Raw genomic sequence first — 13,721 nt, forward strand, 5'->3', positions numbered from 1 at the left:
ATATTTTTGGTGCTTGTTAGAACTTTGCTTTTCACGTTTCAGCCAATCACAAGGCAGTTGTAAAATTAAAAACACATTAAAATGTACCTGATATGCACACACTGAATTCATTGCAAACCCCCAAAACTACTTTTTATATTTATTATGACATCTGTAAAGGAATTTTGTTGTTGCACAATGTTTGCACATTCGAGGGTGATAATTCAGATGTGTGTCAAAGACAATGAAATTTTACCATATAAAGAATTTAATGACTTCAGTTTTGTTAAATGTTCATTCTGGATTTACATTTGATTTACCAATAAATTATCCATTAAGAAAGGACTTTCTCTGCTAAATGTAACTTTAAAATGTAAACCTTGAAGAAGCCACTGCATTTTCTGACACAATTAAGCAATCAAATTTACAATGCGTTTTCCCTGGGAATCAAATCCATGATTGCTTGTGTCACAGCTACTTTCATGCTGCACCAAAAACCTTAAAATAGGTCTATAACAAAATATTTGGCCTGTAAATCATCTGCTCACCCTCTTTTCTATACAACTATAAAGCTACATAACTGTTTGTGCAGTATACTCTACATTACTGATGACTGTCAGTATTCATTGATAATCTTCCCCTCTAATCTTTTTCTTGTCTCAAAGGAAGTAGAAGTTAAAGCCCTTATTGCACCACTAGTTGTCATGTAAACTACAGTGGTTTGTAACATATTTCATGTTTGGCAAAATGTATAGATTCAGATTTTGCTCATGAGACTATAGGCAGGCATGAGTTTAATTTGGTCATTTTACTGTGTATGCAAATGCATTGCTTTTAATGGTGAAATATATCAAGCGAGTCTTTCCAAGGAGACTCAGATTACACTGAGATCTGAATGAGACTTATTGGGAAATTTTCTCTGCCATGGAGCTCCTAGAAAGAGGTTAGTTCACCCAAAAAAAAAAAAAAAAAATCCCAAAAATGGCCAATCGTTTCGCTAGATAAGACCCATATTTCTTGTCTGGGATTGTGTAGAGAACTTTGAAGCTGCACTGGAACTGCAATTTGGACCTTCAAATTTCTAATTTAACAGAAGAAAGAAAAACATGAAAATCTTGGATGACATGGGGGTGAGTAAATAATCCAGAAATTTTATTTCGGAAGTGAACTAATCCTTTAACATTTTTGAATAAACATTGTCCAAACCTATAACCAAAGTCTTATGGGTTAGAACGGCAATGATTTACTTTTTGATTTTTGGGTGACTATCCGATTTAGGGCTAGCACTTTCTTGAACACAAATGCAATATTATATATACATATACATTTAACTTTTCCGGCCTCCTATTGCTACCTGTGTGTGTGTGTATATATATATATATATATATATATTTATTTATATTATACAGTATACAGTACAGTCCAAAAGTTTGGAACCACTAAGATTTTTAATGTTTTTAAAAGAAGTTTCGTCTGCTCACCAAGGCTACATTTATTTAATTAAAAATACAGTAAAAAACAGTAATATTGTGAAATATTATTACAATTTAAAATAACTGTGTACTATTTAAATATATTTGACAAAGTAATTTATTCCTGTGATGCAAAGCTGAATTTTCAGCATCGTTACTCCAGTCTTCAGTGTCACATGATCCTTCAGAAATCATTCTAATATGCTGATTTAGTTGTGTACTTTTTTTTTCAGGATTCCTTGATGAATAGAAAGTTCAGAAGAACAGCACTTATCTGAAATACAAAGCTTCTGTAGCATTATACACTACCGTTCAAAAGTTTGGGGTCAGTAAGAATTTTTATTTTTATTTTTTTGAAAAGAAATTAAAGAAATTAATACTTTTATTCAGCAAGGATGCATTAAATCAATCAAAAGTGGCCGTAAAGACATTTATAATGTTACAAAAGATTAGATTTCAGATAAACACTGTTCTTTTGAACTTTCTATTCATCAAATAATCCTGAAAAAAAATATTGTACACAAATATTTTGTACAATTGTACACATTAAATGTTTCTTGAGCAGCAGATCAGCATATTAGAATGATTTCTGAAGGATCATGTGAAGACTGGAGTAATGATGCTGAAAATTCAGCTTTGCCATCACAGGAATAAATTACTTTGTGAAATATATTCAAATAGAAAACAGTTATTTTAAATTGTAATAATATTTCACAATATTACTGTTTTTACTGTATTTTTAATTAAATAAATGTAGCCTTGGTGAGCAGACGAAATATATATACAGTACAGTCCAAAAGTTTGGAACCACTAAGATTTTTAATGTTTTTAAAAGAAGTTTCGTATATATATACACACACACACAAAGGTAGCAATAAGAGGCCGGAAAAGTTAAATGTACATATAAGGAACAGCTGGAGGACCAATCTGCAACTTATTAGGTCAACTGGCAACATGATTGGGTATAAAAAGAGCCTTTCAGAGTGGCAGTGTCTCTCAGAAGTCAAGATGGGCAGAGGATCACCAATTCCCCCAATGCTGCGGTGAAAAATAGTGGAGCAATATCAGAAAGGAGTTTCTCAGAGAAAAATTGCAAAGAGTTTGAAGTTATCATCATCTACAGTGCATAATCTCATCCAAAGATTCAGAGAATCTGGAACAATCTCTGTGCGTAAGGGTCAAGGCCGGAAAACCATACTGTATGCCCATGATCTTCGGGCCCTTAGACGGCACTGCATCACATACAGGAATGCAACTGTAATGGAAATCACAACATGGGCTCAGGAATACTTCCAGAAAACATTGTCGGTGAACACAATCCACCGTGCCATTCGCCGTTGCCGGCTAAAACTCTATAGGACAAAAAAGAAACCATATGTAAACATGATCCAGAAGCGCAGGCGTTTTCTCTGGGCCAAGGCACATTTCAAATGGACTGTGGCAAAGTGGAAAACTGTTCTGTGGTCAGACGAATCAAAATTTGAAGTTCTTTTTGGAAAACTGGGATGCCATGTCATCCAGACTAAAGAGGACAAGGACAACCCAAGTTGTTATCAGCGCTCAGTTCAGAAGCCTGCATCTCTGATGGTATGGGGTTGCATGAGTGCGTGTGGCATGGGCAGCTTACACATCTGGAAAGGCACCATCAATGCTGAAAGGTATATCCAAGTTCTAGAACAACATATGCTCCCATCCAGACGTCGTCTATTTCAGGGAAGACCTTGCATTTTCCAACATGACAATGCCAGACCACATACTGCATCAATTACAACATCATGGCTGCGTAGAAGAAGGATCCGGGTACTGAAATGGCCAGCCTGCAGTCCAGATCTTTCACCCATAGAAAACATTTGGCGCATCATAAAGAGGAAGATGTGACAAAGAAGACCTAAGACAGTTGAGCAACTAGAAGCCTGTATTAGACAAGAATGGGACAACATTCCTATTCCTAAACTTGAGCAACTTGTCTCCTCAGTCCCCAGACGTTTGCAGACTGTTATAAAAAGAAGAGGGGATGCCACACAGTGGTAAACGTGGCCTTATCCCAACTTTTTTGAGATGTGTTGATGCCATGAAATTTAAAATTAACTTAATTTACCCTTAAAATGATACATTTTCTCAGTTTAAACATTTGATATGTCATCTATGTTGTATTCTGAATAAAATATTGAAATTTGAAACTTCCATATCATTGTATTCTGTTTTTATTCACAATTTGTACAGTGTCCCAACTTTTTTGGAATCGGGCTTGTGTGTGTATATATATATATATATATATATATATATATATATATATATATATATATATATATATATATATATATATATATATATATATATATATATATATATATATATATATACAAAAAAATGTATAAAACATTAGCTTTTCCATTTAATTTCAGTTCAGTGGTTTTCATCTGCTAACATTACTGCTTGCTTGTTTGGTTCTCTTGCATGTAAGTCAATACTGGTGTGTGGAAGCAGGTAAGTAGGTTCTCAAAATTCCATGCAGCATTACCAGCGTGAACGCCTAATATTTGCTGCATGCACCTTAGACATGATTAACCGTCTCACCCATATTAAAGCAGACCCGCACAGCCATCTGCCAAGTGCGATTGTGTTCAACCTGAGAGGCCATTTCATGAGAAAACTCATTTTCAGCCTCCTAATTATTTTTCATTACATCGGTGCTTTGGTGAAGTAAATTGGAATTGGACAGTAATTGTCCAGCCAGAGAGATGCAGGTAGTCGTGGTGTATCAGGCTAGATGAGGTATGACAGGCAGACACCTTACCACTACGCAGCACCTATTGGAAAGCTTCCCCCCCTTGATAGCTGGGCTAAACTCGTCGATCTGACCAAGCAAGGTCATCCAGAGACCGTTAAAGAGAGGATTTCCAGAGAGAGGAGAACAGCCATTCTCAGACTTCACTCCACCTGTGCCGGCCTGTGGCCGATCCGTGGCTCCAGCGTTCCGAGTCGCTTTGCCATCCCCGGTGGAGCTAACCGGGTCGGTGCACCTACGGCTTTAAGGCGGATGTGTTCAGCACAGTCAGGGAGCCTGCTGTTCGGATTATGACTTTTTTCTCTCTCTCCCTTTCTTTATCTGAACGATGACAGAAAATCCTCTCCAAATGCAGTGTGGTTTTCTGCCGCGCCAATCAATAAAGCTCCATCAGACCCAACGGGGGGAAGAGAACTGAAAAAAAAAGACAAGGTCTTCTCTATCTGCCAATCTGTTCATTCTCACTGGGCGTTTTATGATCTCAGTTGTGTTTGTGTAGTGAGAGCTCGGGGTTAGGAAAATGAGGAAGAGATTTGTCGGCTTGCCCTCACCTGTGGAGCACTATGAACTACCTGTAAATCACACTTTATTTCAGAGAAATGAGAATTTTGGGGCATGCTAACTTTCCGACATAACACCGTTTTGACAGCAGGCTAAACAGGTAGCTGTATTTTGTGTGAACGATATAAAATCATAATGTGATTTTGTAGAAATTGTAGTCCGGTGCTAAAAAAAAAAAAAAAAAAAAAAAAAAAAAAGTACCCATTAAAATGTCTTTACATGAAGGACCCGGTCATGGAACAATGCACAGTACAGTAAGGAGCGTTTTGATTGGTGGATTAAAAGCTTCCCGCAATTTGCTAAACAGAACGTCCTCCAAAAAAAAAAAAGAAGATATTTATGAATCTTAACCTGCCGGAATCGACCCAAAATAATGTGATATTTACCCCTGGAATGAAAATTTTACCAGGGGAGCCCCACCAAAAATACGATTTTAACCGTGGGACCCCCCTGAAATGCGATTGGGCTAGTTTTAGGCTAGTTTTGAGAAGCAATTGGGTGGGTTTTGTTGTGAAAACTTGGCAACCCTGTCTGCCAGGAAGGTCTCAAAAACACTGCACGCAAATTCAATGCAGTTCACGCACGTGTGACGCTTTGCAAATGCAGATTTTAATGGTTCATAAATACATAAATGTGTGATGGAAATTAACTCAAGAACTTGATATATACATATTTGTGTAAATATTTTACATTTGTTTAGGTAAGATGTATTTGTGTGAGCATCTGGGGAAATATTTATGCTTTTACTTGTGTATTTATGAATTGTGTTTTAAATCAGATTTTGTAAATGTGAATTGTGCTGTGCATTTATGAATTTTGTTAAATGTATTAGCTAAATGTATTAATTTTTAGGCTGATCTAGCTCGATACTGATCGGATAGCTATCTGATCGTGGAAAGACCGCATTCGAGACGGATATAAATCTGATCGCTCAAACCACTTCAGGAGGTGGTCTGGGACGCATTCAAGTCAAAACTGCAGCTGAGTATTTCTTCAGCAAGCGGACGCACAAACTGCCGCAAATGAAACTGAAAGTAAGGTGATGATACACGGGGCAACTTTTTGAGCAACGTTGCTTGGGCACTTTCCTACTGAGAATGAGCAACAAATTTATATCTGGATAAGTTAGATCGGTTGTGGTCAATTTTTTAGATCCTCCAATCAGAATGTTAGCAGCCGATCACGTGACCGGTTCGGAGATTTCAGAAAAAAATCAAACAAGATGGTGGCCTCTATATATGTATAGTGTAGGCTGTAGGGCGTATGGCACATGAATGTAGCTTTTGATGCGATCAACGCGGGTTCGAATCCGCCTTTTGCTGAACTCGCTCTTCTCCCTATTCCTATCGCAAATCAGATCAGAAAGGCATTTATTTTTAATAAAAATTAAGAAAATATTTGAAAAGTTTAAATAAAGTGCCTAACAAGTGTTTAAAATAAAATATTTGTTGGGTTGGCAATAGATTTGCTCCTCTCTGATTAGTTGCTGCCAACTGTCTGTTGCCCTAATTAGTTGCCCTGTGTCTCATTAGGTTGACCGTTGATGGCAACATTGCTCAAAAAGTTGCCACATGTATCATCACCTTTAGTTGCAGACGCTAAAAACACAATCATCTTCATTAAAAGTAATGAGACTATATGAGCTTACTAGTGCTGATGCTGCGCTATCTCTTATTGAGGTCTTTGATTTTGAAATTAGCTGAAGATCAATAAAATGCAGCTCATATTTGTTGCTTTCGGTGACGTGAACTCCCATTAAATCTGCATATAGCATGGGAACTGAAGGATTTACAGTATGTCCGTTTTGTGGAGACACATTTGTGTGGGCAAGTGTAAATGGAATCGTTTTGATATATCAGATATATCAGAGAAAACGCAGACCAGGTGTAAATAGGCCCTAAATCTAAACCTTAGATTTCGACGGAAGTAGATCTTTTCTTCCATACTGTGATTTACATCAAAGTGTAACAGAAAAAAATAGGCTGAGGATTTAGTTCTATCCATTAATTGTTGATTGGATGGAGGCAGACTGGAAAAGTGTAGCACCAGACACAAATTTCTGGCGGTGCGTAGATCCTTTGCACTTTTTGCACTTTATTTGTGGCTTCCAGACAATAAATTCTTGTGAGCTTTTTGGCCCATTTTTCATGTACCAATCTTATTTGTTTTTTGCTAATAGGTGAAACCTGTTCACAATAAAATCAATAAGATGCCTTTAGAAAATAGATAGGGTGAATTTCCATGTCATGCCGACTTTGTTATATATTAATATTAAAAAAGCAATCTATGTGACCACGCTGTCACTGTGGTATTTATTACCACGGTGATAGAGGCAGGATGGATTTGCAAAGCAGGATTTAATAGCGCGGTATATACAGTATGCGTATGATATTAGTCTCCCTGCTCGGGCTTAAAACCGCATCCTGTGACAGACCACTGAACTCAAACGGTTTCCTGCCAGGTCATTTTATCTGCACAGTTAGCGAGCTCTCGTTAGCGATAGCTCAGATTAACTCACCGTCTGAAGTAACACTACTTAATTACATAGCATTACAAGACAGAGATCATGACAGTTTAATTTCTTGACTATTTTTACTGTTGATAATGAATTTTTCAAAAGGCAGCCTTAAAGCTGACATGACTTAATGGCTTGGCAGACGCTCCACGTTCTAATATCTAATAAAGATGACAAGTACTTTTGCAATTTTTCTCTCTCACGCCATAAAATATCCAGAAAACATTGATTAGATAAGGAATGGCTAAACAAAGCCAGTCCAACATCATATATCAGTGCTGAGAATGTGCCAGCATTACTGCAGTGTCTGCACTGCTTCGGGTTTTATAGATGGCTCATCAAACTCACGCTGATTCAAAGGTTGAATATCAATCCAATGTAGTCAATCACCAACAAACACCTAATCGCCTGACAGATCATAATACAGACATTTCATGCGATTCATAATATATAGTCGACTTCATAAATTAGCCACAACAGCCACTGAAAATGCAGAGCAAGATACGAGCACTACATCAAGAAACTGGGTCAGTTTTGCTGATCACTTCCAATGTAAAAAACAAACAAATCCACTGGGAGTCTTAGTCAGCTGAGGATTTTAACCTATAGTAAGTTGGGGGATGCATTCTAGCTGATAATGATAATTAGATATTTTCAGGTTATGGCCAATAACCAATGGACAATATTAAAATTCTAAACTATTTTGTCCAAAAAAAAAAAAAAAATTCTAGTGCTACAAGTGAATTTAAGCATCACATTTCATATATATATATATATATATATATATATATATACACACACACAGACACACAGCTGCTGGTCATATAATTAGAATATCGTGAAAAAGTTTTGATGATTAGAGCGTACAGCTCATGAAAGTCCAAAATCCAGTATCTCAAAATATTAGAATATTTCCTAAGATCAATCAAAAAATGGATTTTCAAAACAGAAAAGTTCAAGTTCTTTAAAGTATGTTCATTTGTGCACTCAATACTTGGTCGGCAGCACATATTACAGCAAATGACTTGCTCCTAGCACAAATTACAGCATCAGTGAAGTGTGGCATGGAAGTGATCAGCCTGTGGCACTGCTGAGGCACTATTGAGCCTTCAGATCATCGGTATATTGTTGGATCGACTGTTTCTCATCTTTCTCTTGAAAATATCCCATAGATTCAGGGGTCAGGCATGTTGGCTGGCCAATAAAGCACAGTAATATCATGGTCAGCAAACCACTTGGAAGTGGTTTTTGCACTGTGGGCAGGTGCTAAAGTCCTGCTGGAAAAGGAAATCAGCATCTCCATAAAGCTTGTCAGCAGATGGAAGCATAAAGTGCTCCAAAATCTCCTGGAAGATGGCTGCATTGACTTTGCACTTGATAAAACACAATGGACCAACACCATCAGATGTCACGGCCCCCCAAATCATTACTAACTTCAGAAACTTCACACTAGACTTCAAGCAGCTTGGATTCTGTGCCTCTCCAGTCTTCCTTCAGACTCTGGGACCATGATTTCAACATGAAATGCAAAATTTACTTTTATCTGAAAAGAGGACTTTCAACCACCGTTCACTGTCCAGTTCTTTTTCTCCTTAGCCCAGGTAAGATGATTCTGATGTTGTTTCTGTTTCAGAAGTGGCTTGGTAGTCCTTTTCCTGAAGATGTCTGAGTGTGGTGACTCTTGATGCGCTGACTCTGGCTTCATTTGACTCATTGTGAAGCTCTCCCAAGTGTTTGAATCGGCTTTACTTGACAGTATTCTCAAGCTTGTGGTCATCCCTGTTGCTTGTGCACCTTTGCCTACCCAATTTCTTCCTTCTAGTCAACTTTGCATTTAATATGCTTTGATACATCACTCTGTAAACAGCCACCCCATTCAGTAATGACCATCTGTGACTTACTCTCTTTGTGGAGGGTGTCAATGATTGTCTCCTGGACCATTGCCATGTCAGCAGTCTTCCCCATTAGTGTGGTTTCAAAGAACAAGAGATACCCGGAATTTATACTGTAGGGATGGTCATTTAATGAAACTCAAATGTACATATTCTAATATTTTGAGATACTGGATTTTGGACTTTCATTAGCTGTACGCTCTAATCAACAAATTAAAAAAAAAAAAAACTTTTGAAATGTTTTTCTTTACATGAAGGGAATCTAGTATAAATGAAAGTTTCACGCCTGTAAGACCTTTGTTCATCTTCGGAACACAAATTAAGATCTTTTTGATGAAGTCTGAGAAGTTTCTGTCCCTCCATAGAGATCCAATGCAACTACCACTTTCAAGGTCCAGAAAGGTAGTAAAGACATCATTAAAGTACTCCTTGTGACTCCAGTGGTTTAACCTCAATTTTATGAAGCGATGCGAGAAATTTAGCGACCGCTTACGAAAATATTCATCTGCAACACGCGTTCACAAGAGCATCACGAAGCATGGGTGTTGTGTTCAGATTTGCACGCCAACACAACGCACATGCACAAGTGTTCACGATAGCACTATGATGCATGCGTTTTGTGTTCAAAAGAGCTGACATTGTTGCATGAACACGCTTTGGATAATAATATTTTGTAAATAAAGTGGTAAATTATGTTTTTTTTGCACAAACAAAGCACTAGTGTTGCTTCATAAAATTGAGTTTAAGCCACTGAAGTCATATGGAGTACTTGAATGATGTCTTTCCTGGACCTTGAAAGTGGTAGTTGCGTTGAATCTCTATGGAGGGACAGAAATCTCTAAGACTTCATCAAAAATATCTTCATTTGTGTTTTGGAATGACACAAGGGTGAGTAATTAATGACAAAATTTTCATTTTTGGGTGAACTAACTCTTTAAGTGAGCATTAGATGACAGCAAAGGTAATCTAAATGTAAAAACAGAGGAAACGAGCTTGCAATAACTTACAAAAATGAAAAATTCTATAATATGAACCAATAATACCCATACATTGTGCATCCCTAAACATGTTTCATAAGTAAAGCTCCCCAGTGCTGCTAATTACACGTGATCAGATCGCGGGCTTAGGAAACTTGTCAAAAGTTCATTGTCACTTCTTCATTTATTTTGCAGACTGATTAAATTATAGAGCGCTGGCCCTATGGGGAGATGTGTCTCTTGTTTATTCCTGTTCCTGTTAATCACGATTGTGCCATGGGAGTGTTTGTTTGGAGATGTAATGAACTCTGATGGGAAGAAGTGAAATCCATGTCATTAGTTAATTAGTCTCCTTCTGATGCAGGAAGGATGGAGTGTTGGACACCAACAGGAGCTGACGTGGGATCAGGCAGGTCCGCCTGAACAAGATACAGAGCTTCTAATAACATAAGACACATTATGGATTCCTATTGAGGCCAGAATGTGCCTTCTCAAAATATATCTGCTCCTCTTTTTAATTAACATAATATCTTGATTTTATATTAACCTACTCAAATCATCAATCTATTTATCTATGAATACTGTGTAAGAAAGCAACTGAAATCCCTCAGTGGATTCTTATGGCACAAAATTTATCTAAATAAAATAATTATCATCATAATAAAATAAATAAAAACAAAAATAATGGTCACTCACATCTTTTGTTATTTCATTTGTAAAAGAAAGACGTATTACGTTTAAATTTAGCTCAAAGGGTTAATTATGCTCATAACACCACACACACATTGACACACAAACAAACAAACAAACAAACAAACACAAAGGCCTTAAGACATTGTATTTGTAAGGTGAGTGGCTTGCTGACCAATGCATTATTAATAATGCTGCATTGCACCGCATGTTGCCTTCTGAAGAGTCACGTAGGCTGAAATCACTCCCAAAACAAACGATTCAGTGGTTTGTGCATGCATAACATCTACTGTGTCCTGCGCATTGCCCAAATCATTAGTTTCCACCGAATGTTCGTGACTTTCGGTTATAAAAGAAACATCCTGACCCCCAGCACAATGGAGAACTCACCGAAACAGCTTTTTGCTTCTAATGGACCAATAAATTATTAAATGAAAACTATACTGTCATTTAGGAGTTCTCTTTAATTCTTTTTGAGACTTTTATTTACAGCACTATTTCCAGCCCACTGCCTCATGCCAGAACTGGAAGTGCCACGCATACTGAAAACTGAACGCTGAAAGTCTGTTGTTTGGGATTTCTCACAGGCCACAAGGGTGCCGATGTTATTATGCTTTATGATCAGAACAGCTGTGTTTTACTAGATCTTTCTAATGGAGGAAGGCCCACATGGAGACAAATCATTTTAACAAGGGCAAAATCCAGTGTAACAGATTGGTTACTCGTGTTCTTGAACCCATGAATTAAACAAAGGATTCAATTCACTTTACATCATTAACATCCCACGTGTCTTTCCCACGCACTCTATTTCAGTTTTGTTAAATGGATGAGAACAGCAGGACTAAGATATGTTTTCACCCATTCAGATATCTAGAGGACCGAGACAGACAATCCACAATAATACTGGGGTGTCAAAATGGATTTTAGAGAGATTTTATTCTCATAAATTTGATCTTTTTTAATCTTCTTTCTGTGATTGTGTCGCAACTAGCCTTATGAATACTTACTGTAAAAATTTAAGAAAAAAAAAACACCCTTATTTACTGTAATACTCTATTTCTACCTAAGGTAAACTATAATGACTTAAAATGACCCTCAAATATGATTCCCTTATGAGAAGTGTTAATTTTGTTATCATATATATGTATATATATATATATTAGGGCTGTCAAAATAACGCGTTAATTTCGATTAATTAATCTGAGAAAAAATAACAGGTTAAAAAAAATAAAACAGATGAATCCATTCCGTATTGACCTTTGAACCTGGAGCCGTTCTAGCCACCATTCGACTGTAAAATGAAGGCGGGAGACGATTGCTGCGCTGACGGACAGAACAAGCTCCTCCCTCGTGCGCGCAAGCTCTCTCTGTCTTCAAAGTAAGCACCGTCTTTGCACTCTCTCTACCTCACACATAATAATCTAAATCAACTGACACAATGCTAAAAGTTCGTAAGACCGAATCCATGTTTCACGAGGCGCATTCGGAGAATGTTTTTCCTGAATAACCGCTGGGTGTGAATAGTGCTCAAAAGAACGTCACCTCATCTTCTCTGACAGGCGCCCTGCACGTGCAGCTGACATAAACCACACTTTCAGTAAACAAAAAGAGAATCCTATCCAGTGGTGAAGTGATTTCTGTGTTGACAAATCTTTTGCAATGTCCTAATAACAGTCGCGATTCGCACGCAACGCGTCAACGTCCGCTAATGTCCAATTCGCGACCTAATGACTCATTTGAACAGATTCATTTTAATGAATCATGACAACAACTGATCTGTCCACACGGTCTATAATGAATCATTTACTCGAACAACTCTGAAATGAGAATATAAGTGTGCTTACCCCATTTAGCAAGAGTGGTTAGTAAAATTAGCCTTAATAATCCACAATATTTTCAGGTTATTTAAATGACAATGTGTAGTAAATTAGGCCTACCTATAAAATCAGTTAGTTTAGACTGGAGTGAGGTGAAACCAGAACAAAGCAAGTTGTTGTTAGCTATGTGCATTCAATTGTATATGGTGGAAAATTATATTATTAGTTAATATAACTTCTAAATGCTACTTTTTAATACTTTTCAGGTTTAGCAAAAAGCATCTTCTCTTACAAAGCTATAAAATCACTTTTTTTTTTGCAAAGAGGGCAAGAAAGAATTACAGTGAGAGTGACGGGTACTTTATTGTCAGTATGGGGCTCGCAGATCACGTGGGTAGGGCACTTTTTACTGTTTGTGTGGATGACAATGTCTGTCACCACCGAAGACCATTTTTGACCCAGGAAAAACCCTGCATTGATTCATTTGAATATTTAATATTTAATACTTTCACAGCAAAAATTATGTATGAGATTAATTTAGATTAATTAAGATTAATTAATCACAGAGTATGTAATTAATTAGATTAAAATTTTTAATCGATTGACAGCCCTAATATTTATTAGTCCTGTGTCAAATGTACTATTTAGTTTGATCATATTTAGTCAACCTTGTCCTGTTTATAATCAAGTTTTTGTCTGGGCATTTTGGTCTAGCTTTAGTCAATGAAAACATTTTCGTCATCATGCTGCATAATGGTGGAACTGATAACGATTATTTTGCTCAAAATTATAATCACGATGATTATTGTCATTTGCGAAATTAATGTTTAAATTACATCAGAATTATTGCACGTTCACCTATAAGCAGAAATCAAGAGAGTGTCAACTCATTTGCAATGGTTTATCTTACCTCATCTAGTGTATTGATTTATCATATAAATTAACACACCCTCTACATTATGAAAACTGGTAGAACAAGAAACGTCTCTAGAAAAATGTAAGCATTGTTCATTTTACCTCATCTTGTTTC

The sequence above is a fragment of the Megalobrama amblycephala genome, linkage group LG11 (genome assembly GCF_018812025.1).
Source record: "Megalobrama amblycephala isolate DHTTF-2021 linkage group LG11, ASM1881202v1, whole genome shotgun sequence".
Lineage (NCBI taxonomy): Eukaryota > Metazoa > Chordata > Actinopteri > Cypriniformes > Xenocyprididae > Megalobrama > Megalobrama amblycephala.